Source organism: Podarcis bocagei (assembly GCF_964188305.1).
Source record: "Podarcis bocagei genome assembly, chromosome: 3".
Taxonomy (NCBI): domain Eukaryota; kingdom Metazoa; phylum Chordata; class Lepidosauria; order Squamata; family Lacertidae; genus Podarcis; species Podarcis bocagei.
The window spans coordinates 3637100-3661155 of NC_138127.1; the positions used below are offsets into that span (position 1 = coordinate 3637100).

The 24056-nt window shown below is 43.9% G+C and overlaps 1 long non-coding RNA gene and 1 pseudogene across 2 annotated transcripts in view; one reads left to right on the forward strand and one right to left on the reverse strand.

The window, feature by feature from the left end:
* LOC308584539 overlaps nt 1–23661 on the reverse strand; it is a 53165-nt gene extending 29504 nt beyond the window's left edge. The window contains exons 1-2 of the long non-coding RNA XR_014006901.1: nt 23609–23661; nt 4845–5186 (exon numbers count right to left, since the gene is read on the reverse strand). This is a non-coding gene — a long non-coding RNA (uncharacterized lncRNA). The remainder of the gene's footprint in view (nt 1–4844; nt 5187–23608) is intronic.
* LOC308583090 lies at nt 9083–15336 on the forward strand (annotated as a pseudogene). The gene is made up of 2 exons: nt 9083–9121; nt 14911–15336. The product of its transcript is annotated as an uncharacterized misc_RNA (transcript).
* Nucleotides 23662–24056: the final 395 nt, after the last annotated feature.

The window sequence follows — 24056 nt, forward strand, 5'->3', positions numbered from 1 at the left end:
GGGGGCAGGGGGCACGCAGGTGGCACCAGTGGCAGCGTGCCCTCCCCCGTCACTGGCAACTCACACGGTGCAGCTGCTCCCAATTTGTAGTGGTCAGTCCTGTCCCTGTTATAGACTGTAAAAGACTTCCCTTGTTTCTGGTGGCGATTCCCCCACTTCAGAACTGATGCCTCTTACGAGAGAGAGAGACGACTAAGAGATAGGCTCAAAACATGGCGCTGTCTCTATACACTCTTGGTTGGCGACTCATATTCTCATGGTCTGTTATATGAGAGCTGAAATGGGGATCAAAGCTGATGCAATGATGACAGAGGGAGCAATCCTATAGCAAGATCTGCCAGGATGAGCAGGTTAGGATCCAGCGGATCTCTGGTTGGACTGTGAGGTTCCCAGAACAGTCTGGCAATGCTAGCTTAACTCCCTTCTCCTCAGCTCAGCCAGAAATAACCAGCATTTGTCCTTCATCCTGGTTCAGCCAGGACCCAGGAAAATAGCTGAGCCCAGTGGGTCTTAAGACGGTCTAAGCCCTGAAAAAGGAGTGTTTGAGGGGTGGGACCAGAGACGGATGACTTAGAATGGAACCTAAGTCTGTCCTGATATATCATGTGACCTGGCAACTTGAGGTAAAAACTCATGCACTATTTTTTAAAAAATGTTCTCCCTCTTCCAGGTTTAGGCTGGCTCAGCCAACAGATGCTCTGCTGCCCAACAGAGTTAGGATCTGGTGTAACTCTAGAGTAGCGTCACTTACACTAGCTTGCTTTACACCAGCTTCCTGTGTATAGGATTCCTCCCGAAACAAAAAAAACATTTGTTCAGAATTCTGAGACCACTTCTAATTCAAACTTTAATTAATTAGTAGCTAAGTATCTAGTTGCCGTAGGAATGATTTGCTTGTAGGAGTCAAGGAGAAGAAACAAAGAAGTTGCTAAGTGTTAGGAGCTTCAGAATTTTGCAGTGGTTGAAGATCACATGCCCGGCATTTCAATAATATGAAAAAGGAATACAGTTCTCTGGGTGTCTGATGGTACATGCCCACAATTGTTCATTTCCTGCTCTATGTGGCCAGACAACATTTTGCACATCCCAGCTTGAATCCACTTTTTTAAAAAAATCTGTTTATGTTTTCGTAGTTCATTTGCGGGGCAAGGACTAGGAAAGAAGAAAGTTTTGCAAGGGAGGGATTTTTTCTTTTTATGGTGGTGTGAACCGAGTGGTATTCGGCTGCTAATTAGCCATTTGAGGTCAAAGGTTCGGGAGCCACCTGTGGAAAAAGTATCCTTTTCGAGATAAAATGGGCATTGGATGAGAGGTGTGTTGAAGTTAATGTTTGTGGGAAGGCTAAAAATAAAAGGGACCATTGCCTGTGAGACATTTGCTTCCTATGGCATGTCAGTAGCCAATCGGCAGCCAGGTGGCTTTTGGCCACAAGGAGGTGAAAGGGTATTGGTCAACTGTATGGGACTTGGCCTTCCCTATGGTTACTGGAGAATTTATTTATAGACTAGGTAACTGAAATTGAAAGGAATTCACCTCTCAGAGTTTTGTTTCCTCTTAAAGTGCAGAGGGCAGGCTAATAAAAAGTACCTGCCATTCAGAAGGGGAAAGGCAAAGGTAAACATTTATCCCTTTTCTGGATCCACATTCAACAGAGCTGGACACCGAGCCCCATCCATAAATCTCTCACTTCTGGTTTCGAACCTGACATATAAAAAACATGTTGACGACAGCAGAGCAAGTAGCCAACTTACAGGAAAGTGCTTTTACCCTGACCAAGAGTTGAAAGGGCTGTGGAGAATTGCACACTAACAAATAGCAATGTAGGAACTGGGGGCATAGCTGTCAACTTTTCCCTTTTCTTGCGAGGAATCCTATTAGGAATAAGGGAATTTCCCTTAAAAAAAGGGAAACATTGACAGCTGTGACTGGGGGTGTGCAGCAGAGTTGAATGAATCCCAAAACAAGTGGCTGCTTCGGACAGATTTAGGATTTGTCTCAGCTAGGAATGCGGAAGACATTCAATCCAGTTCACAATTAAAGATTAATCTATCAAATTCTCACTTTTTTGAAACAATATGAGAACCAAAACATAGCCATCCTTTCAAATTTGCACTTCTCCAAATGTTGCAAAGTGTACAAAAATGTATATACTGGGGTTAAAACGTGCATAAAATGCACGTATTGGTGAAATTAACGTTCAAATATACATTATATTAGGGGAGATTGCAAAAATGTGTATAAGTCAAAATTATATACAGTGGTACCTCAGGTTACATACGCTTCAGGTTACAGACTCCGCTAACCCAGAAATAGTGCTTCAGGTTAAGAACTTTGCTTCAGGATGAGAACAGAAATTGTGCAGTGGCGGTGCGGCGGCAGCAGGAGGCCCCATTAGCTAAAGTGGTGCTTCAGGTTAAGAACAGTTTCAGGTTAAGAACAGACCACCAGAACGAATTAAGTTCTTAACCTGAGGTACCACTGTATGTATATGAGAAAATTTGCACCAAAACGCTGCTGTATTTTCATGAGGATTTTTTTTTTTTTAAATTGTGAATTGTGCAAATGTGAAGCACTGAATTTAGACAGGAGAAACGAGAAACTTGGAGAACAAAAATGGACAAATGTGTCTCCTTGTCCTGTTTCCTGCTGTTAGACTACATTTCCCAGCAAGCAGTGCTTTGGGTTCTGCGGCTTATAGGACTACTGTATCCCAGAACAAAACAATCGGGCAGCAACCGTCATGCAATGATCCATCTTCCATTTCCTGCTAATCTCCTTGATGATCTGAACTTCCTGAGAACAAAGCTGGGCATTGCCAGGTGAACCATCCGTCTCATTTCTTCTTCTTCATTTTTACACTTAGAGAACACCTGAACTTTTGCTTCCTTGGCTTGGTGGCTCAGCCTGACAAAACCTGACAAACTCTGGGCTTTACCCACCGCTATTGTAAACCAATGTAGCAACCGTACCTACGTATTTATACTAGCTAAGAACCCGACTCTTCCCAGCCTGGCTGCTTTGTGACTGCACAGTGTTGCTGTAAGGGATCTTTTGACCCTTCCCCTTGATTTCTTTCCTCCAAAGCACAGTGGAAGAATAGGTAAATTACACCTCCGCTGCCCTGGCAGCACAAATAGCCCCAGGGCTTCTAATATTCTGCCGTTGCATGGTAGGCCCCTTCTGCAAGCCTCTGGGGTTGCTCTGACAATGATCCCAATATATTTTGTTTCAAATGAAAATAAACTTTATTGCAACTTTCTGAAGCAGCGGGACCCAGGAGCCTATATTAGAGAAGCCTAGTGGGCAGCTGTGTAATCATTAGCAATACCACCGAGACCAGGACCTAGGATCAGTTTGGAAGGCTCCTCAGCCCAGCTGGGAGTATTATTTACTATGCCACCATCACAAGACCAACAAGTTAGCATAAGAAAAGCATGTCAGGAGGAGTGATGGTAAAACTAAACCAGCCAAAGCTGCAGTAGAAACTTTTTTTGACGGGGGAGCTCTTAATTAAAAGTTCTGTTATCAAGCATTGCAGCTGCGGAGAACGTCCAACTCATTCATAGTCTTAAAGAGTCATTGGGAGAAATTGTGCTTATAGAGGAAGAAGGAGGGAATTCCTCACCCACACAAACCTTAGATTAACTTTTAGTTTATAGAGTGGCTCATATAGACTTGCAGTTGGAGGAATATTTTTTCCCAGGGACTGTCCAACAACCCCAAAACAAATTTCTTCCTAATCATAGCTCAGTGGTAGAGAATGTGCTTTGCTTGCAGATGGTCTCACGTTCAATCTCTGGAATCTACAATTTAGTCCTCCATATAATGTGGGGTCACATGCACTCTGACAGCCCAGAAAATAATAATAATAATAATAATAATAATAATAATAATAATAATAATAATAATAATAATAATAATAATATCATCTATTTTGGTCCTCTAGGACTTCATATTCCACTTGGGGCAGGAGGGGAGGTGGGGAGAGCATGGATGTGGAGGTCAGGCCTTGGTGGCTTTCTTCTACCATGAGGCTAGGCCAGTTCAGGCTGGAGAAACCTGCCCACTGAGCCATTCCTTGCCTACAGGCTGGCCACACATTCACCTCATTTGGCAGGCCGGCTGGAGGCAGAGGCAGAGGCAGGAGGCAGGCAAGAGGTGAGACTGAACCATCTTGCTAGTGCTTTGGAGATGCAGCTTCACCCGTCATACAGCCATGCAGGAACTTCTTGTGATATGTCTGCACCCAGCACTTGTCCTCATGCCTCTCCTCCTGGGCTGTGAAACCTCCACCGCTGGGCTCCATTGGAGCAGCACTGATTCTGCCAGGTGAGCGGTAGGCACGCATCCTTCTGTTTTCCCCACTGAACTGGTCCCAGGGCTAACTTGGTTAACCCTGTCTGGGAGGTGTCAGGGGGTCATGCTTCTCCTGCCTTGCCCCAGGTGCTGGCAACCCATGCTATGCCACTGTCAGGAAGGGACACTCAGATGAGGTTACAGCTAGATATGGAGCCACTGATGTATAGCACTCAAGAGTCACCAGCTCAATATACTCAGCTACTTTTCATTATTTGTAGTGGGCAGCAATCTTTAGGATTCTTTTTTTTTTTAAGAGAGAGAGAGATGCATGCTAAAAGAAAAATGAAGCGAGCACCACTGCCAAGAATAATAGAATAAAGGAGACTGTATTATCGTTCTCCCAGTCTGACCAGTCAGCTATGAGCTCTTTGTAAAACCTACACCTCTGTAATTGTTAGGCTGCCAGAGACACATATGGAAACACCTTTTGGGTTAATGAATATTAATTATTGTAGCAAAGTTGGAGGTAAATACTATACACTAACCTTGGCCCAGAAGATGAAGACTCTCCATCATAGTCAGGAGCCCTGCCAGAGACACTCAGAGTGAAGCCACTAGGGACCACAGAGCTCAGCAAATTTGATGGCAGTGGCTAAGGAAAATGGAGATAAAATCTTGATGGAGTCCCACAGTCTTGCCAATCCACTAGGCATGTTAAGCCACCACCCAAAACTTTGGTCGTGGAGGACAATTTCTTTTTTAAGAACTTGGAGGTAGCTGTGTGTAACTGCCTTGGCGATGACAAGTGGTTCAGGTGAAATAATACCGTTCTTGCCCTTGTTCAAAAATCCAGACAGTCCCTTTTCCCTGTTGCCAGTTGAGTCTTCCTTCAAAAGGGAAATGAGGAGTCACACATCAGAATTCCTTTGCTAGAGAGCATCTCCTTGCATACCAAGATTTACCAGTGATTGCTGTTTCTTGTATATTTCAGTTCTGAAAACCAAAGTGCTTAACATTTTAACATATGAGTAAGCACTTACTCATACTTAACTATCGACTGACTGGTCTTTAAATGTTTAGATACTACCCTTCATTGAAAGACCACAGGGCAGCTTACAACACAGAACCTAATGAACAATGGATGTCAATATATAACATAAGAATATATAAAATGCATTTTTCATGTTTTCTGTGGATTGGGTCCCTGAGAAGAGACTTCTGCCCAGGTAATAATTTTTCTTGCTGCAGAATCCGCATGGATTCATAAAGTTCCATCCGTTATATATGTGTGTTTGTGTGTATTTATACATATATAAGATGTGTTATATAATGCCATTTTTATTGCCATCTGCCTTGAATCAGTCCCCTGTGGGGGAATGACAGCTACCGCCACTAATTCAATTACTCGCAGCACCACCATGTTGGCTGAAACACGCCCTGTTGACTGAAATGTGTTTTTATTTTATTTCTTTTGCTCGGGATCTGTAAGGCTGTGGGCTTAAGTGAACAGAACTGTGATTGGGGCGAGCCTTCCCCGAATAATAATAAATAATAATAATGAAAGAATGCTCAGTGGGTATGTTTACATTATAAAGAAAATTTAAAATTAACACCTTGGAGAGAGCACCTCTGAACCCTGGACAAATGTTGCAATAGAGGTCCAAGGTAGAAAAAACAGGCAAAGGTTAATCCAAACACCAAACCAAATAAAGAAGAATTACAACTGCCTAATAGACTGTTTTCTTGTTTCAACATCTGGAAAGATGTGGGAGGCAAACTTCATTGTTTTTGTACACATTCCTGATGCCTAATTTCACCCACACCTGTATATTTTTAAACCTTTGTCTTGTTCCCATAAAGCCAACTCATTTGTGCTTAGGTACCAAGGTCCGGATGGCTACAGAATATTAAAAGCTGCAAATTTGCCCATTAACATGAAATGGCGCCCCATCCCATAAATCCCAAGGAACTCTCATTACTGTTGCATCTCTTCAAGTAACCAGGAAGTGAAGCATGATGCTTCTGCGTTTGTAAGAACTCGATAGTTTAGTGTGGCAGTGCCTAGACTTTGAAACTCCTTGCTTACTGAGATCAAGCAGGCGCCTTCAATGTACTAATTTTGGCACCTGCTAGGAACATTCCGAGCACAATTCAAAGTGTTGGTGCTGACATTTACGGCCCTAAACGGCCTCGGTCCAGTATACCTGAAGGAGCATCTCCAACCCCATCGTTCAGCCCGGACACTGAGATCCAGCGCCGAGGGCCTTCTGGCGGTTCCCTCATTGCGAGAAGCAAAGCTACAGGGAACCAGGCAGAGGGCCTTCTCGGTAGTGGCGCCCGCCCTGTGGAACGCCCTCCCAGCAGATGTCAAGGCATTAAACAACTACCCGTATTTTTCGCTCTATAACACGCACCAGACCATAACACGCACATAGTTTTTAGAGGAGGAAAACAAGAAAAAAAAATTCTAAACGAAATAGTGGGTATATGATTTTTGTGGTTCATGCTGTGGCCACAGACACGTGATCTGACAGTGAGTTTGGAGTAGCCCAATGCAAAAATCCTGAGGATCCATGTGGATCCATGCTTTGTAACCACGGAGGAGGGAAGGAAGGGGAACCATGGATCTTCTGCTCACGACTGCAGCAGATCCCCCCGCCAGCCGCAGGCATTCGCTCCATAACACGCACAGACCTTTCCCCTTACTTTCTAGGAGGAAAAAAGTGAGTGCTACGGTGCAAAAAATACAGTATTTTACTTTTAAAAGACAACTGAAGGCAGCCCTCTTTAGGGAAGTTTTTAATGTCTGATGCTGTATTGTTTTTAATATTCAGTTGGAAGCCACCCAGTGTGGGCGTGGTATAAATAATAAATTATTATTATTATTATTATTATTATTATTATTATTATTATTATTATTATTATTATTATTATTATTATTATTCCTGTTTAGACAAGGTACCCAGGTGCTTAGAAAGTTGAGGTACTTTTAATCTGTTTTAGTAGTTTAACTTTTATATGTTTTAAAGTAGGCTTGTAATTTTCTCTGGTTTTTACTGTTTTATGTAAACTGTTTTGAGATTTCTCACAATCAAGCTGTATATAAAATTCATTAAGTAAGTAAGTAAAGGACATAACCGGTGGAGTATGAATCATAGCCATGGCTTATTTTGCATATGTGTAGAAATTCTCTCTTGTAGAGAACTTTTCCAGTATGAAGCCTGGGAACTAGAGGTGGGAACTGCGGAATTTTCAGCAGAATTTGGGCCCTCTGACCTACTCGCAAAGAGGACACTGATTTGCATAAAATCTGCACATGATTTGTATCATATGCAAATTTGCATCCTCTTTTACAGGCAGAATGTAAACCATCCTGAGCGATGGGCTGCTTCTATAATGGCCTGCCATTGTCTCTAAAGCACTGAGACTCAGAGGGGAAGCCAAACTGAGGCCTCGAGAGATTGATGGACTCCCAACTCCCATCTTCCTCAGGCAGCAAAGCCAATGGTCATGGCTGAAGGGAGTTGTAGTCAAGCAACATCTAGAGTGTGTGTCATACTTTCCCTGCATACGTTCCTGAATTCGACGACTAAACAACAACAACATTTTTCCTGATTCCTAATCAGAAAAATCGTTTAAAACTGCCTTTATCATTTAAAACTGCCTTCTCTAGCTTCAGAAAACCAAAGTCTTATTTACCGATTCCTGTTGTGCTTGCTGAATGTTGCCTCCTCCTATCACAAGCGCATTGTGGCCTTCCTTTGTTTGTGAACCATCGAATACATCAGCCTCTTTCAAGTTGTCTCTCCACACCGAAAACCTTTTCTCTGCCAATCTCCTCAGAGTACGGTCTCCAGTTCTCACATTATTCAGCTGCCATTTTCTAATACATTAGATCACCCAGGCTATGCCAAAGCCCTCATTTCCGTGGTGATTGCTTCCTTTCGTATCGTAGAACGACTTTTCCCAGACTATGAAGTATGTTCTGAGTTTCAGGTCCAAATAAAGGCAAAATCCCACAGTGAGGCACACTGGAATAACGGCCAAGTTTTATCTGGTTTTATGTCAAAATCATGTGAAAATGTGGCACGTAAATCTGCCAGGTTTTACACAATGCTGGGCCCAGGTTCACTCAGAAAGGAGAAGATTCTAGTGAACCTTTAGATAAACCTGGTCTCAGCTTGTCAGACAAGGAGACAATCAGGTCTCGCATGATGTCGACATACATTAAATACAGGCCACATTGTCCCATTCATATTAACTATTCCTTGTTTGCTTGAAGCACAACTTCCAAGCTCCCATTTCCCCCCTATAGTGTTTGGCTACACTATGGGCAACCTCTTCCTGATTTATTCTGTGGAGCCAAGACCTGCTGGAATCTGTTCATCAAACAACTCTAAATCTTGCTAAAGCCAGTCTTGTTACATTTTCACTTTCTCATAGCCACCCCCCACCTCACTCTGGTTGCATAGAAAAATCTGACATTTGTTGAATCAAAAATTCTCAGAACGTGTCCTAAAAAATGATTCACAGAAAAATGATTCTCCTGAACAGTTCAGATTGAATGCTCTCCTGGGTATCTTTTATTTGTCTGAAAAACACTCAGCACACCAGTCTAGGCATGCGCTAGTAGCCCCATGTCAGAGAAATCCATCATCTCAATTGTAAACTCCTGGAGGCAGGGGCCTCTCTTATATCAAGTATGTTTCAGAGAGTTTGTGCTCAGTCCCTCCCCAGCCACTGGGTCCGAGTGGCTGGACCACACCCCTGGCACTCAGGAGTGATGTGGCAAATTCCACAGCGTGACTTCTCCATCAACTGGGTAAGTATCCATTTCCAGCTGGGTGAACTGGATGCAAGCTTCTTGGGTGAAAAGAGCCTGTGACATACAGCCCCCCCCCAACATTTCTCCAGTGAAAATAGGGATGTCCTACTATACCCTCCAACATTTCTCTGATAGAAATAGGGATGTCCTAAGGAAAAGTGGGATATTCCAGGATCAAATCAGAAATAGGAATGGCTTCTGTAAATCCAGGGCTGTCCCTGGAAAATGTGGGATGTAAAACTGCAGCCAAGTACAGTCATACCTCGGGTTACAGACGCTTCAGGTTGAGTTTTTTCAGGTTATGGACAGCCGAAACTTGGAAGTACTGGAACGGGTTACTTCTGGGTTTTGGAGGCCGTGCATGCACAGAAGGCTGAATTGCAACCTGCGAGTGCGCAGACGCACCACTGCGAGTTGTGAACGCTGCGGGTTGAGAATGTGCATCCCACACGGATCACATTTGCAACCTGAGTGTCCACTGTACAACATTCCTACAGTGGACATGTTAGGGGATGTTTTGTACCACTCAGGAGTAGACTTCCTGTTTCCTTCTGAGCTGGGACAGACTTCCACTACATGTGACTTGAAGAGGGTGTAGTCTGTAGTACTAGCATAGAGGAGCACACGGCCTCCATGTTCTTATCAGTGTGTGTTCTCCATTTTGCATGTTGCTGTGTGTTTGGAGAAGTGACTGCTTAGTTGCAGTCGGCCCTCCAGATGTTTTGGGACTACAACTCCCATCACCCCTAGCTAACAGGACCGGTGGTCAGGGATGATGGGAGTTGTAGTCCCAAAACATCTGGAGGGCCGAGTTGGCCAATGCCGGCAATAGACATACAGATCTGGTCATCTTTATAGGCTCCTGCTCTTAGCTCTCCCTCTGTGAAACGCTGAAGCAATGTGGGAAGTTTTCTGCACAGTAGGTAAACCCTCCGAGAGCCATATTAAGGAAGGCGGCTTGACAGCATCTCATTACATCCAAGTAGAATCAGGGCCCCAAAGAGTGGTTTTTACCTCTCAACGTTTCTTGTATAACTTGAGCCGCTTGCAATCAGAAAGGCCGAAGACTCTGAGAAAGTTCCGATTGATGACGGATTATTTAAACTATGCTGTGAAACACTTTCAGCTTTAAAATGTTCTATGCCCTGAAGGATTTCATGAAGAATGGCTGCATTCCACAGCAGGAACAGTGTTTGGAATGCTTTTCCTCGACTCAGTCTGCAGACAATGATGATAAATTGAATGCATTATACTCCGTATGTGCACATGCATGTGTGCAAAAAAAAATTCTCTTCTTTTTTTTTTGGACAGGTGTTTTTATTTGCTTTCTTTCGTACTGAAAAAAGAAAAGAAAAGAAACGCCTCACTTGTTTTCTACCAGGAACATGAAGATTGATTCCTTCCATATTACTGCCTCTAGGAAACCGAGAAGAGGATATAAAAACAGCACAAATCAACGCACATTGCACGCCAGCAGAAACACTCTCAAGCGTTCTGTGTTGGCTGCATTGGAGACGCCATGTTAAACTATAGTTCCGCATTATGCATGTGGGCATTTGGCATCCTGAGAACAAGGCTGTACTCTCAGTCTTTTTGTCTTCCCTCCAGTGGTGGCACCAGGAAAAAAATAAGTTCTGAGGGAGGGCACAAAAGGGGCAAAGTATGTGTCAAGGTGAGGGACGCGGGTGGCGCTGTGGGTTAAACCACAGAGCCTAGGACTTGCCGATCAGAAGGTCGGCGGTTCGAATCCCCACGACGGGGTGAGCTCCCATTGCTTGGTCCCTGCTCCTGCCAACCTAGCAGTTTGAAAGCACGTCAAAGTGCAAGTAGATAAGTAGGGAAGGTAAACGGCGTTTCCGTGCGCTGCTCTGGTTCGCCAGAAGTGGCTTAGTCATGCTGGCCACATGACCCGGAAGCTGTACGCTGGCTCCCTCGGCCAATAAAGCGAGAGGAGCGCTGCAACCCCAGAGTCGGTCATGACCGGACCTAATGGTCAGGGGTCCTTTTACCTTTACCTTTATGTGTCAAGGTGGGCGAGCTGTGTCATACACATTAAGATATACGAAAGAAAATAGCAGTATATGACAGCGATCCAGCAACGGGGGAATCTCCTTGTTTTGGAGATGCCTGCTTCCCTGCCCTCCTTCTTGCCCCTACCATGATTCCCTCTCCTCCACTGGCATGGTCATGATATTGACAGTTTCTGCTTATATTTTTGATTCACCACAGTGTAGCATCTGAACCTTCAAGTGTGGTTAATCAATAACGTTTTGCTTAAAAGCCAGCTTTCTAAACCATGGGTTCAAGTTATCTCATTTTAGCAAACCATAGTTAAGACTAGGGCTGTGTGTGATTCGGCTCAGGACTAGATTTGGTGATGTGCATTGGGGGGCAATTTAGTTTGGATTGATTCAGACCTGGCTTATACCCTGAACCAAAATCAAATATTTGGAAATCTGAATTCTCATTCCTTCCATTGACTTGCATAACTTTCATCCCCTTACATAGGTACGTGGACTATGAGGACATGGTAGCTAGCCCCTTAAGAGACAATTAACTTTGCTGAATTTCAGACAGGTAGATTCAGGGTTTTGTGTGCCATCTTAAAATTTGCTCTTAAAAAAGTAAAATGGCCATAATTTTCTTGTTCCATCACATGTACTTATGTGTATGCAAGTTTGGAGACTTGGTAGCTGTCTCCAGAAGGGATTTAGCCTAGTGAATTGCAGACAGGCAAGTCAAGGGCTTTTTGTGGTAGCCTCCTTTAAAGCCCCCCTGCCATATATATTTTTTTAAAAAAAGACCCTATAGACTGTTGAGCAGCACAATTTCTATCTAGATAGGGCTAAGCATTATCATTTCTACAGTTACTGTTCATTTACTATTTATGCATTGACTGTGTACAATATACTCACAAGACACAAACACCAACACAACAAAGACTCCACCTCCCTTTCCCTCATTGCTCCCTCCTTACACAGTGTTGTTTTGCACTTTGGAGACAGGCTGTCTGGTTTTCTTAGAGAGCGCTTTGAGCTCCAGTTCAGCCCCAAGTGCTCTGGATTGATTTGGAGTCGTCCAGTGCACTTCAGACCGACTCAGAGATGGGCTTTGGGCAGGACTACTTTGGACTGAATTGGCCCAGTTCACTTTGGAACTCAGGATTTGCTCAAAGCGGTTGCACAGGCCTACTTAAGACTAACTCTTTATTGGGTTTGGGTCTCTTAGACAGAGGACTCAGCTATACAGCTGCAAATATAACGTTTTAAGTGACACTAGATGGGGGTGGTGAGCTAATGGCAAATTCCATATATATTTCAAAACGTTTTTTTAAAAAGCATTTTCACAGTGGTTATTTTTAAAAATATGTGTGTGTAGATTCAGCCAGAGCATACTCAGTACCTCAATAAACTATGACTTCCAAGATTTTTTTTAAAGGAAGCAGTGGAAATTAAACTGGTTTAAGTTTGATAGAGGAGGGAGGGAACAGCATAAACAGTCAAACCGAGGCAATTGCAAGCAGCTCCACACAGCTTCAAGGAGGTCTTGGCTGCGCCTGCCCTCTTAAGTCCTTCTCCCCTCCTCTCAGGTTTCCCTTCAGCTTCTACCTCTGCCTCCTCAACCAGCTGTCCCTCCTCCTTTGCTTCTTCCTCAGCCTCCTCTCCTTCTTCAGTTCCCTTATCCTAAATGTCATCACACTGTAGTTCACAGAGCTAGCACCATCTGCCAGCAGCCACATGAATTACACTGTGATGACAATCATGCGCAAATATATATTAGAAGGAAATAGGTTGTGCTGGGAAAAAAAGAGGAACAGGAAGGTGTAACAGGAAAGTATAGTTTGGCTTCAGTTTCAAAAGTGAGAGGTGCTTTCTTGTCTCTAAAATAATCCGTAGAGGAGCCAAGTTTGGAAAAACCCATTGATCAGCTTCCCTAAGTAAACTTCCTTGCGTATCGGCAGCTATTATGAGTCCAAAATGACTGGAAACCTCTTAACCCATTAGATGTGCATTCATTCCTTTCCTTCAAATCACATCAAGAATATTTAGTTCAACTTTGAGTCACTTATGTCTCCCCTTTGGCCAGAAATTCCAGATGCCATAACGATCTGAAATGCAATTTGGGAATGATAGCAGCAGGACAGAACCAAATAAGAGATCGCAAGTACTGCACAAACCCCTGAACCCCAGCCAAGCCAATAAATTCAGGGATTGTGCAGGTTGTATTGACATTGCATATTCCAACTGGAATCTCCAAGCTGATTGGTTGGTGGTCACTAAAATGACCATAAATAACACAGTCCTGCACAGCACGAGTAGCCAAGGAATGACGTTAAAATGTTAATCTTTCTCCTGCCCCCCTCCCTATTTTCTCCAAGGCCAGCATCATTTACATGCCAAACACCATAAAAAGGATATACTACTGGAAACCAGAACAGCTAGAAAGTGATCACCAGAGATTTGTGCTCCCGCAATCAAATTTTAGTAAACTTGCTTGAAAAAGTTAACAAGCTGCAGCTGAGCAAGGCCCAAACTGAAGCCTAGAGAGGTCCTCCTTACAAAACTATAATTTTAGGTGGGTTTTTAACAAGATGTTCCTGTCAGTCTGGTTTGACTGCTAGGCTTACTCCCCTTGCAAAGGGGTCCCTCAGATCTGAGACCAAAATTTAACATATGTATGCAGTCCACAACCCATGAATTGTACCACTTAAGAATACCGTGTGGAAGATTCACACCTTTGAATAGTCCTTCACATTAAAATCCAGTCAATCAATGTACCCAGAAAATCAGCACAAGTAAAAGCTAGGTTTTGGTTCCTGAAACACTAGCTTTCTGTGAGGTTTTGATGTTGTTACTATAAAGTTTACATGTTATCAACAACAATAACAGTTTTATTATTTATATGCCACCCACCGGACTGGATTGCCCCAGCTACTCTGGGCGGCTCCCAACAAAATATTAAAAACACAATAGAACACCAACCATTAAAAAGGCTGCCTTCAGATGTCTTCTAAAAGTCAAATAATTGTTTATCTGTTTGACAACTGATGGGAGGGTGTTCCACAGGGTGGGCGCCACTACCAAGAAGGCCCTCTGCCTGGTTCCCTGTAGCTTCATGTCTCGCAGTGAGGGAACCACCAAAAGGCCCTCGGAGCTGGACCTCAGTGCCTGGGCTGGACGATGGAGTGGAGACGCTCCTTCAGGTATACAGAACCGAGGCTGTTTAGGGCTTTAAAGGTCAACACCATGTTCTGTTTAAGGCCTTGGTCTTAACCTATAATGTCCCGTTTGGCCTAGGTCATATGAGCTCCCCCAGTAACTGAGATTTAGATATGGAAACATGCTTAGACTTCCTTCATCACAGGAGGACAGATTTACATGGTCTTTTTGGAAGTGGCGCCCACCTTGTAGAACACCCTCCCATCAGATGTCAAGGAAATAAACAACTACAGTGGGCGCTTGGGTGGCGAACGTGATCTGTATGGGATGCACATTTGCAACCAGCAGCGCTCACAACCTGCAGTGGTGTGTCTGCGCATGCTTGGGTTGCGATTTGGCGCTTCTGCGCATGTGCGACCCCCGAAACCCAGAAGTAATCCGTTCGGGTACTTCCAGGTTTCGGCGGGTCCATAACCCGAAAAAACACAACCTGAAGCATTTGTAACCTGAGGTATGACTGTATCTGACTTTTAGAAGACATCTGAAGGCAGCCCTGTTTAAGGAAGTTTTTAATGTTTGATCGCTGCATCATCATCATCATCATCATCATCATCATTATGTTGGGAGCTGCCCAGATGGGTGGGGTATGAAGAAGAAGATGGAGGAGGAGGAGGAGGAGGAGGAGGAGAAGGAGAAGAAGAAGAAGAAGAAGAAGAAGAAGAAGAAGAAGAAGAAGAAGGAGGAGGAGGAGGAGGAGGAGGAGGAGAAGGAGAAGAAGGAGAAGGAGAAGGAGAAGGAGGAGGAGGAGGAGAAGGAGGAGGAGGAGGAGGAGGAGAAGGAGGAGGAGAAGAAGGAGAAGGAGAAGGAGAAGGAGAAGGAGGAGAAGAAGAAGAAGAAGAAGAAGAAGAAGAAGAAGAAGAAGAAGAAGAAGAAGAAGAAGAAGAAGGAGAAGGAGGAGAAGGAGAAGAAGGAGAAGGAGAAGAAGAAGAAGAAGAAGGAGAAGAAGGAGAAGAAGAAGGAGAAGAAGGAGAAGAAGAAGGAGAAGAAGAATAATAAGGAGAAGGAGAAGAAGGAGAAGAAGAAGGAGAAGAAGAATAAGGAGAAGGAGAAGAATAAGGAAAAGTGTCCCTTGTGCTTTGGAGTTCAAAGCAGGCCTAAACCAAAACCCACCTCTTCATATTCTTTTAGGAAGAAATGAAAAAAACAGATAACCAGATAACCAATTAGGGACCATGGCTACTTCCACACCCTGCACCTTTATCTCTGTATTCCAAGAACTGGAAACAAACAATCAGGGACACCTGCCATGGCTCATCTTGTTTGTAAAGTTCCTTGGGCTATCTGACTGATGGTTGCTGGAAACAGAATATGGATTAGGTGGATCTTGGTCTGCAAGACAAACTTCTTAGGTTTTTTGTATCATTATTTAGACAAGCTTTTAAATGCACATGTCTGGTTTTGTTCTTTTAGAATATTTTGTTCTATTGTTTCGCTTTATTGCCTGTTCTGCACTTTGCTTTTATGATCACCTCCTAGAGTGCTTTGGCAAATTGGTGGGCTAGACACTGTGAAAATAAACAAATGAATTATTCCTTTCTTCAGAACAATTGCTGTTGGGGAAGTGGGCGGGGAAAGCTTTAGTAGGTCAGCTAATGAGTTAATGAATGTATTATTATTAATAATGATCTGAATAGGTGACAGGGCAAGGAACTGCTCTCTTGAATTTGCAGCACTGAATGACTTCATAATGTTGGGCAGTGATTAGGGCCATCTACCAACAACAGCCCTGGTGGGGTGGATTCCAGTAGAACGAAGGAGCCAAGGAACTTCTCCAGGTGGCTTCTACCCTCTGACTTGCTCCACAGGGCTTTCTTCCATCGTGGGAAGGGATCTGATGAATGGTTATATTTTTATAGAATTGTAGAAGTTTAGAGTTGGAAGGGACCACAAGAACCATCTACTCCAAACCCCTGCAAATGTAGGAATCTTGCCTAATATGGGGTTTGAATCCACAACCCTGAGATTAAATGTATCCTGTTCTATCAGTTGAACTATCCCAATATAACACAACAACAACAACAACAACAACAACAACAACAACAACAACAACAACAACACTTTTATTATTTGTACCCCACCCAACTGACTGGGCTGCCCCAGACACTATGGGCAGCTTCCAACATATACAGGACATAATAAAATATCAAACATTAAAAACGTCCCTATGCAGGGCTTCTAAGGTAAAGGTAAAGGACCCCTGGATGTTTAGGTATTGTCTAAGGTGAAATCTTGCTTTCAGGCTAAGGGACAGACAGCTTTCTGGGTCATGCGGCCAGCATGACTAAACAGCTTCTGGTGCAACGGAACACCGTGATGGAAACCAGAGCGCACGGAAATGCTGTTTACCTTCCCACCACAGTGGTACCTATTTATCTCCTTGCACTGATATGCTTTCAAACTGCTCGGTTGGCAGGAGCTGGGACAGAGCAACAGGAGCTCACCCCGTTGTGTGAATTCGAACTGCCAACAGGGCTTCTAAATGATGTCTTATAAAGACTGTATAGTTACTTATTTCCCTGACATCTGATGGCAGGGTGTTCCACAGGGTGGGTGCCACTACCGAGAAGGCCCTCTGCCTGGTTCCCTGTAGCTTTACTTATTGCAGTGTGGGAACTGCCAGAAGGCCCTCAAAGCTAGATCTCAGTGCCTGGGCTGAATGATGGGGGTGGAGACGCTCCTTCAAGTACAGTGGTACCTTGCGTTACAGATGCTTCAGGTTACAGACTCTGCTAACCCAGAAATAGTATCTCGGGTTAAGAAATTTGCTTCAGGATGAGAACAGAAATCGTGCTCTGGCGGCATGGCGGCAGCAGGAGGCCCCATTAGCTAAAGTGGTACCTCAGGTTAAGAAGAGTTGCAGGTTAAGAACGGACCTCCAGAACGAATTAAGTTCTTAACCCGAGGTACCACTAATTGCAATGACTAAACAAATAGCAACAGATCAAACTCTTTTGCTCACCTTTGTCTCTTTCAAAGCCAGTCAGTGTACCTTCGCCTTTCTTTGCACATTTGATCCCAGGCATTAGAGTCAGGGGAAGTGGATACCTTCCGCAATTTAAATCACTCACTGCTCACTGAAGCAGTGATACTTGTTCCAATGTAAACTGACATATTTAGCAGCCCCAATAGGAGTTAACAACCAGATAGGAGTTAACAACCAGTCTCACAGGTGAGATCACCTTGATGACTAAAACATAAACTGAGGAGGCTAGTGTGGTCTCCACCCCCCCCACCCCCCGCTGAACCATTTCACAGCATAAAGTTCCCATTACACAGAGTTGCCATACCTCTGGAATTTTCCCGGACATGTCCGGGATTTCAATGGCGAAATTAGCGTCTGGTGGGAATTTTGAAAAATTGTCAAAATGTCCGGGTTTTTGCCAACAAAAGAAGGAAGTATGCGTTTGACTCCTTGCCTATTTTGGTGAATTCCCCCAAATAGCTCAACAACTATGATGTTGATTTCCCCGAAGTAAGTTCAACCACTATGATGTTGATGCTTACTTTTTGAAATACGGCAACCCTACATTAGATCACTGTGTAATAGGATTAACAGGGGATAGCCCAGTTTACAAGGTATGGTGTGAGTTCAACACCAAGAGGGAGAAATTTCACAAGTAGGGTAACGGTGTCATCATCAGCAAATTGCTTGAGTTTTCTTAAACTAAGGCCCAATTCCATTTTTCTCCAGCGCATACTGTATCGCTAGAAGCTTCTGTTATTTGAAGGGATCATAGTTCCATGGTAGGGCAATTGCATTGTTTTAGAAAGAAACAATCCAGATTTTGTACTAGGAAAGGCCTCTGACTCAGACCTAAGAGGGCTGCTACAAGTTGTCATTTAATTTTGTGTTTGAGTCCTGCCTGAAGGTTTCCCACAGCTTTCTGGTTGGCGACTGTGAGAACAGGATGCTGGATGAGATAGTCCATTGGCCTGATCCAGCAAGCTCTTCTTACTTTCTTATGTACTTTAATGGCAAAGATTGACTTCTGCTCTGAGCTGGAAAATGCATCATGTTTTGAGGCAGCGAAGCTTGTGGGTAGCTAGGAAGACAATGGGTCCAATTAGGGAAGATACCTAGAACCGGGATCAGTTAGAGTTCCCTCTTTTTGATGCACACAGACAGAGATGGGGAGTTGATCTGGGTCTGGAGTTTGGGACAAGCAAGAGGGTCAGAAAAATGCTTGCCAGACCATGGATAGATCAGTAGGTGAAAGGAAAGTACTCTGAGAGCTTCAGCTCTAACTGATGCCTCAGGGGTTGCCAAAGTGGCAGCCTCCAAATATTGTGGACTACAACTCCCATCTTCCCTGTCCGGGCTGTGTAGCAGCTTTGAAAATGGCAAATTCCACGTTTGAGATTGAAAGCAAAAACTGCCAATATCATGATGCTGTTATACAAATCTATGGGGCAACCATCCTTGAAATACTGTGTGTGATTCTGGTTGCCTTGCCTTAATAATAATAATAATAATAATAATAATAATAATAATAATAATAATAATAATAATATATTTATATCCCACCCTTCCCGGCCAAAGCCGGGCTCAGAGTGGCTAACAATAAGTAAAAATAGCACAGTGTACATAAGATCACACAGTCAATTAATTAAAATACATTCTAAAATCAATTCAGAATCAAATTAATAGCAGCCATTGGGCTAGAGTTCTATGAGGATTACAGAAGGAGGGGGGCAGACTGTGCTCTGGCCAAAGGCTTGGTGGAACAGCTCTGTCTTGCAGGCCCTGCAGAAAGATGTCAAGTCCCGCAGGGCCCTAGTCTCTTGTGACAGAGCGTTCCACCAGATCAGAGCTACGGCCGAAAAAGCCTTGGCTCTGGTCGAGGCCAGCCTAACCTCCCTGTGGCCTGGGATCTCCAAGATGTTTTTATTTGAAGACAGTAAGGTCCTTTGTGGAACATACCAGGAGAGGCAGTCCTGTAGGTACGAAGGTCCTAGGCCATATAGGGCTTTAAAGGTTAAAACCAGCACCTTAAACCTGATCCTGTACTCCACCGGGCGCCAGTGCAGCTGGTATAGCACCGGGTGAATGTGATCCCCCGGCAAGGACCCCGTAAGAAGTCTCGCCGTGGCATTCTGTACCCGCTGGAGTTTCTAGGTCAGTCTCAAGGGCAGCCCCACATAGAGCGAGTTACAATAATCAAGCCTGGAGGTGACTGTCACGTGGATCACAGTGGCTAGGTCAGGGCGAGAGAGGTAAGGAGCCAACTGCTTAGCTTGGCATGCATAGGACTGCACTGTTGATGGATTTAATGGACAAACATCACTCTCTGCATTTTAGAGAAAACTGCCAGCTTTACCTTAACTCGTCTAATTTTATTTTGCCCCTCTAGTATATACCTTTCAGTGTGGGGTAATGATGGACTTTCCCCTCCCTCTTGGATTTTAGATATTCTATACCAAGTCTTGGGCTAAAATGAGTTTTCACAGCTGGGTTATAAACCAAATCAATGGAAATGTTGACACAGCATTAGGTATATCAGTCTAAGCAGGTGTCCCTTTAACTGCCCTCATAAAAGAAACACCTCCTGACAGAACTCAAACTGCTTTTCAAGGATTGCGCTGTAAGGAGGAAGCAGATTGAAGCACTTCATTAGCAATTTGCTATGATCCTGTCAAACTGAAGACAAGTTCTTCCATGTCCTGTCAATTACGGCTCGATCAGGAGCCACCGTGCTTAGCCATGCATAGAAACTGCGGCAGTGTGTTCTCTGGTTTAATAAAGAAAATATTGCTAAAACCAAGAATAGCCCAACTAAACACAGTATTATGGAAGTAGCAATCACAGGGGGAGGACGCTTGCAGGATTGCCACTCACCTTTCCTTTGGTCAGATACCATTTGGTAGGGATCATGCTCCAGATCATGACGTTATTGTCAATGTACAACCTGTGTAGAGGGATGTGGGTGGTGCTGTGGTCTAAACTACTGAGACTCTTGGGCTTGCCGATCAGAAGGTCGGTGGTTCGAATCCCCGCAACGGGGTGAGCTCCCGTTGCTCGGTCCCTGCTCCTGCCAACCTAGCAGTTCGAAAGCACATCAAAAGTGCAAGTAGATAAATAGGTACCGCTCCAGTGGGAAGGTAAACAGCATTTCCATGCGCTGCTATGGTTCGCCAGAAGCGGCTTAGTCATGCTGGCCACATGACCCGGAAGCTGTACGCTGGCTCCCTCGGCCAATAAAGCGAGATGAGCGCCGCAACCCCAGAGTTGTCCACGACTGGACCTAACGGTCAGGGGTCCCTTTACCTTTACAACCTGTGTACAATGAAATTAAATGAGCCTCCCTCCCCCCAAAAAGCACTCAATCTCATTGCACACTGTGTGTTTATTGCACAACACACCACCTCGCAAGTCAGTTGCACTATGTTATTTTCCGTTCAGCAGCCTAATAGCCCACAGATAGAAGCTATATTTTACCCTGTTGGTACGGCTGATTATACTTCTATATCTCCTGCCCAACCGTAGAAGATTAAAAAGGTGATGGCTGGGGTGTGAGTCATCCCTGAGAATTTTTCTCGCTCTCCTAAGGCAACAATCCCTTATCCTTGCAATGCCATCTAGCGGATTCAAGGGACAGCCCATGATATCATATGCTGTATTCACCACCCTCTGTAGATCTGCACTAGATGACTTGCTGACATTTCTGTGGGAACTGAAAAGCATTGTGTTTAAGAGGATGCAGAGTGATCTATGACGGTACTATCTTTGATTGTGTATTCATACCTGCAAGTCACAATTTGCTGCTGTGATACCAATTGATGAGAAAAAATTTGTGAATTAGCACTTATAGCTATATCCAGCACTCCCACCCCGGGTACGCACAGTGCTTTTTTTCTGGGGGGACGGGGTACGCAGGGGTACACATACGCCTAAACAGTTTGTGAACCTAGGTTTGCCCTCATTGAGGGGCAGTATTTCAATATGAGCAGGAAAATGAGAGTACCTCTAAACATTTTTTTAGAAATACAGTGGTACCTTGGGTTAAGTACTTAATTTGTTCTGGAGGTCTGTTCTTAACCTGAAACTGTTCTTAACCTGAAGCGCCACTTTAGCTAATGGGGCCTCCTGCTGCCGCCATGCCACTGGAGCACGATTTCTGTTCTCATCCTGAAGCAAAGTTCTTAACCTGAAGCATTATTTCTGGGTTAGCGGAGTCTGTAACCTGAAGCGTATGTAACCTGAAGCGTATGTAACCCGAGGTACCACTGTAAAGCACTGGGTATACGCAGTACCGTCACCTTTTGTTGTTGTTGTTAAAAAGTGTGGCCCTTACTGTAACAACTTAATGGTGAGTACCGGCTGCTATTTTTCTAGAAAAAAACCACTGGCTATATCGCAGAAGATAAGTTCTACCAGATAGCTACTTGTGACCAACTGTAGACATATTCTTAAGGGACAAACTGCTTATGAACATCAGAACAGTCTTATTGGCCACGAAGTCCCAAACTTGTGTGGTTCCAAGAGTACTTTTGGATTATACAAAATAAACGTCTACAACAGTATATTGGAGTAGTTTAAAGTCTGCTTAGAGCAGGGGTTGTCAACCTGGTTCCTACCGCCCACTAGTGGGCGTTTCAGGATTCTAGATGGCCAGTAGGGGGTTCTACGGTACAAGCTGAATCCTCCTTCCATCGAGCACTGGTGGGCGGTAAGGAAATTCTACCATCAAGAAAGATGCATTAGTGGGCGGTAGGTATAAAAAGGTTGACTCCCCCTGGCTTAGAGAATCTATGGCAGCGATAAGCAACATGGCGTCCTTCTGATGTTGTGGACAACAAACCCATCAGCCTCAGCAAGCATGGCCAATGGTCTTGGATGATATGACTTGTACTTCACAGCACCACATTGGCCTTTCCTTGATTTATAGCAATTCATGGGCAAGGATCTGGCAACTTAATGAGACTGCAAGACATCTGCCAACCCAATTTGTCCACACATATTCTCATACAAAGGGGTGGGGGAGAGGTAACTTTTTAAGGAAATACACATTTAAGGTTGCTTTTGTTCTCTTCTGTCTATGGTGCTACTTAGTTTTCCCTCCGGGGATTTTAGCAGATTGGCATATATTTGTATGCGGGGTCTCCCCTCCCCTGCCCCAGTAAGATCCCACACACATTCCAGAAAAGATGTTGGCATCGTTTCATAGCTAAAAATATTATTTATATTATCTTACTGCAAATATAAATATATTAAACACCACTTGACATTCACATTTGTTATTGTCTTGACATCACAAAACCCAAAGGGAAGCCAGTTATATTTCCCTTGTAGTGTTGCCAGGCATTGATCTGTCTTTGATTTCCCGTCTGCATTCAATATGTCCAAACATTTAAGCCTTCTAGGGGCTGACTAGATAGCGGAGTGTGCATCACCTGCTCTAACTGTTCTGGAATGGCAGAAGCCGAAAGAACCAAAAGACCAACAAACAAACAAATAAAATGCTTGTAACCAGTCTTAGCATGGCCTCTGCAGAGGCTGAAACTCAGGTTTGATCCTTTTTAACATACCATTTGAAATACAGCCAAGTATCACATATGTGCAGGGCTCTCAAGATACTGTGTGTGTGTGTGTGCACTCAGCAAAATGCACACAATTGCCTGATTTTTGGCTAGTAAAAAGCAGTCTCAGCCCTTTGGCCACATCAACACGGATCTGTACATCTGTACTGTCAGTAATGCTTCACCATGCACCTCACTCGCTTCTTACAAACACATGATGTTCACTTGCACAAGAAAACCAGTAGCGAGTGGCCTGGAGCTCACAATGTGTTAGTCTAATGTATTTGGATTTAAAAGCCGCTGCTGGGGTAAGCTTTACAACCAAAATGGCACCTTAGTGGTGTGGGTTGAGTGAATCCAATGGGCTGGATCAGACACTTTGTTCCAAGTCTAGGTCAAAGCCTTCTAGGCCACAGCTGGCTCCCAAGGGAGGTTTTGGTAGTCCTCAAGACCCTCCCAAAATTGTCTTAAAAACCATGGGTTTTTTGCTTTGTTTTGTTTTAACCAAACAACATTCTTCTTATGGTTCTCCAGCTGTGATACTATGATGCCAAAGGTTTTTTTGCACCTCCACTAAAACCACCCAAAAATTTCTATCAAATAAAAATGTTTTAAAATTAAATTTACTATTTAATGTTTTGTTTTACCGACTGCTTCTATAGGTATTCCACTGAAATGCCAAAAGTATGTTTTCATGGCCCCAAGATGCCCAAAATTTATCTTTTTATTATTACTAAAAATTACTGACCACTCTTATAGGCCCCCTGCTGTGATGTCAAAAGTTTTCTGATCCTCCAAGACAATGTGCCCTTTTGAAAAGGTTATTGGCCACACTCATTTTTACATTTCGCTAGAGATCAGCAAGCTCTTCTGAAATCTATTCAGGTCAGTTGGGAGATGATCTGAAATCTTCTGGGGAAAACACAGAATATTTTTCTGAGCAAATCTGAGGGCTTGAAAAAATGCCCCCCTGCCTTTCTTTGTCAGCTCTTGCGATGTAAGAAAACTACAATGGTTGGGAAATTAGGCACGAAAAATTTCTACTGACTTGGTCGACAGGAAATATTGCAAGTGTACAAACTTGAAGAGGTGCATGTTTATAATGCTACGGTTTCTGCTCCTCAAAACCCATCAGCATGGGCAGAGGGAGAAAAGGGAGCAGGGTGGTGGGGAGGAGGTGTCAGAAACTGAAGAGG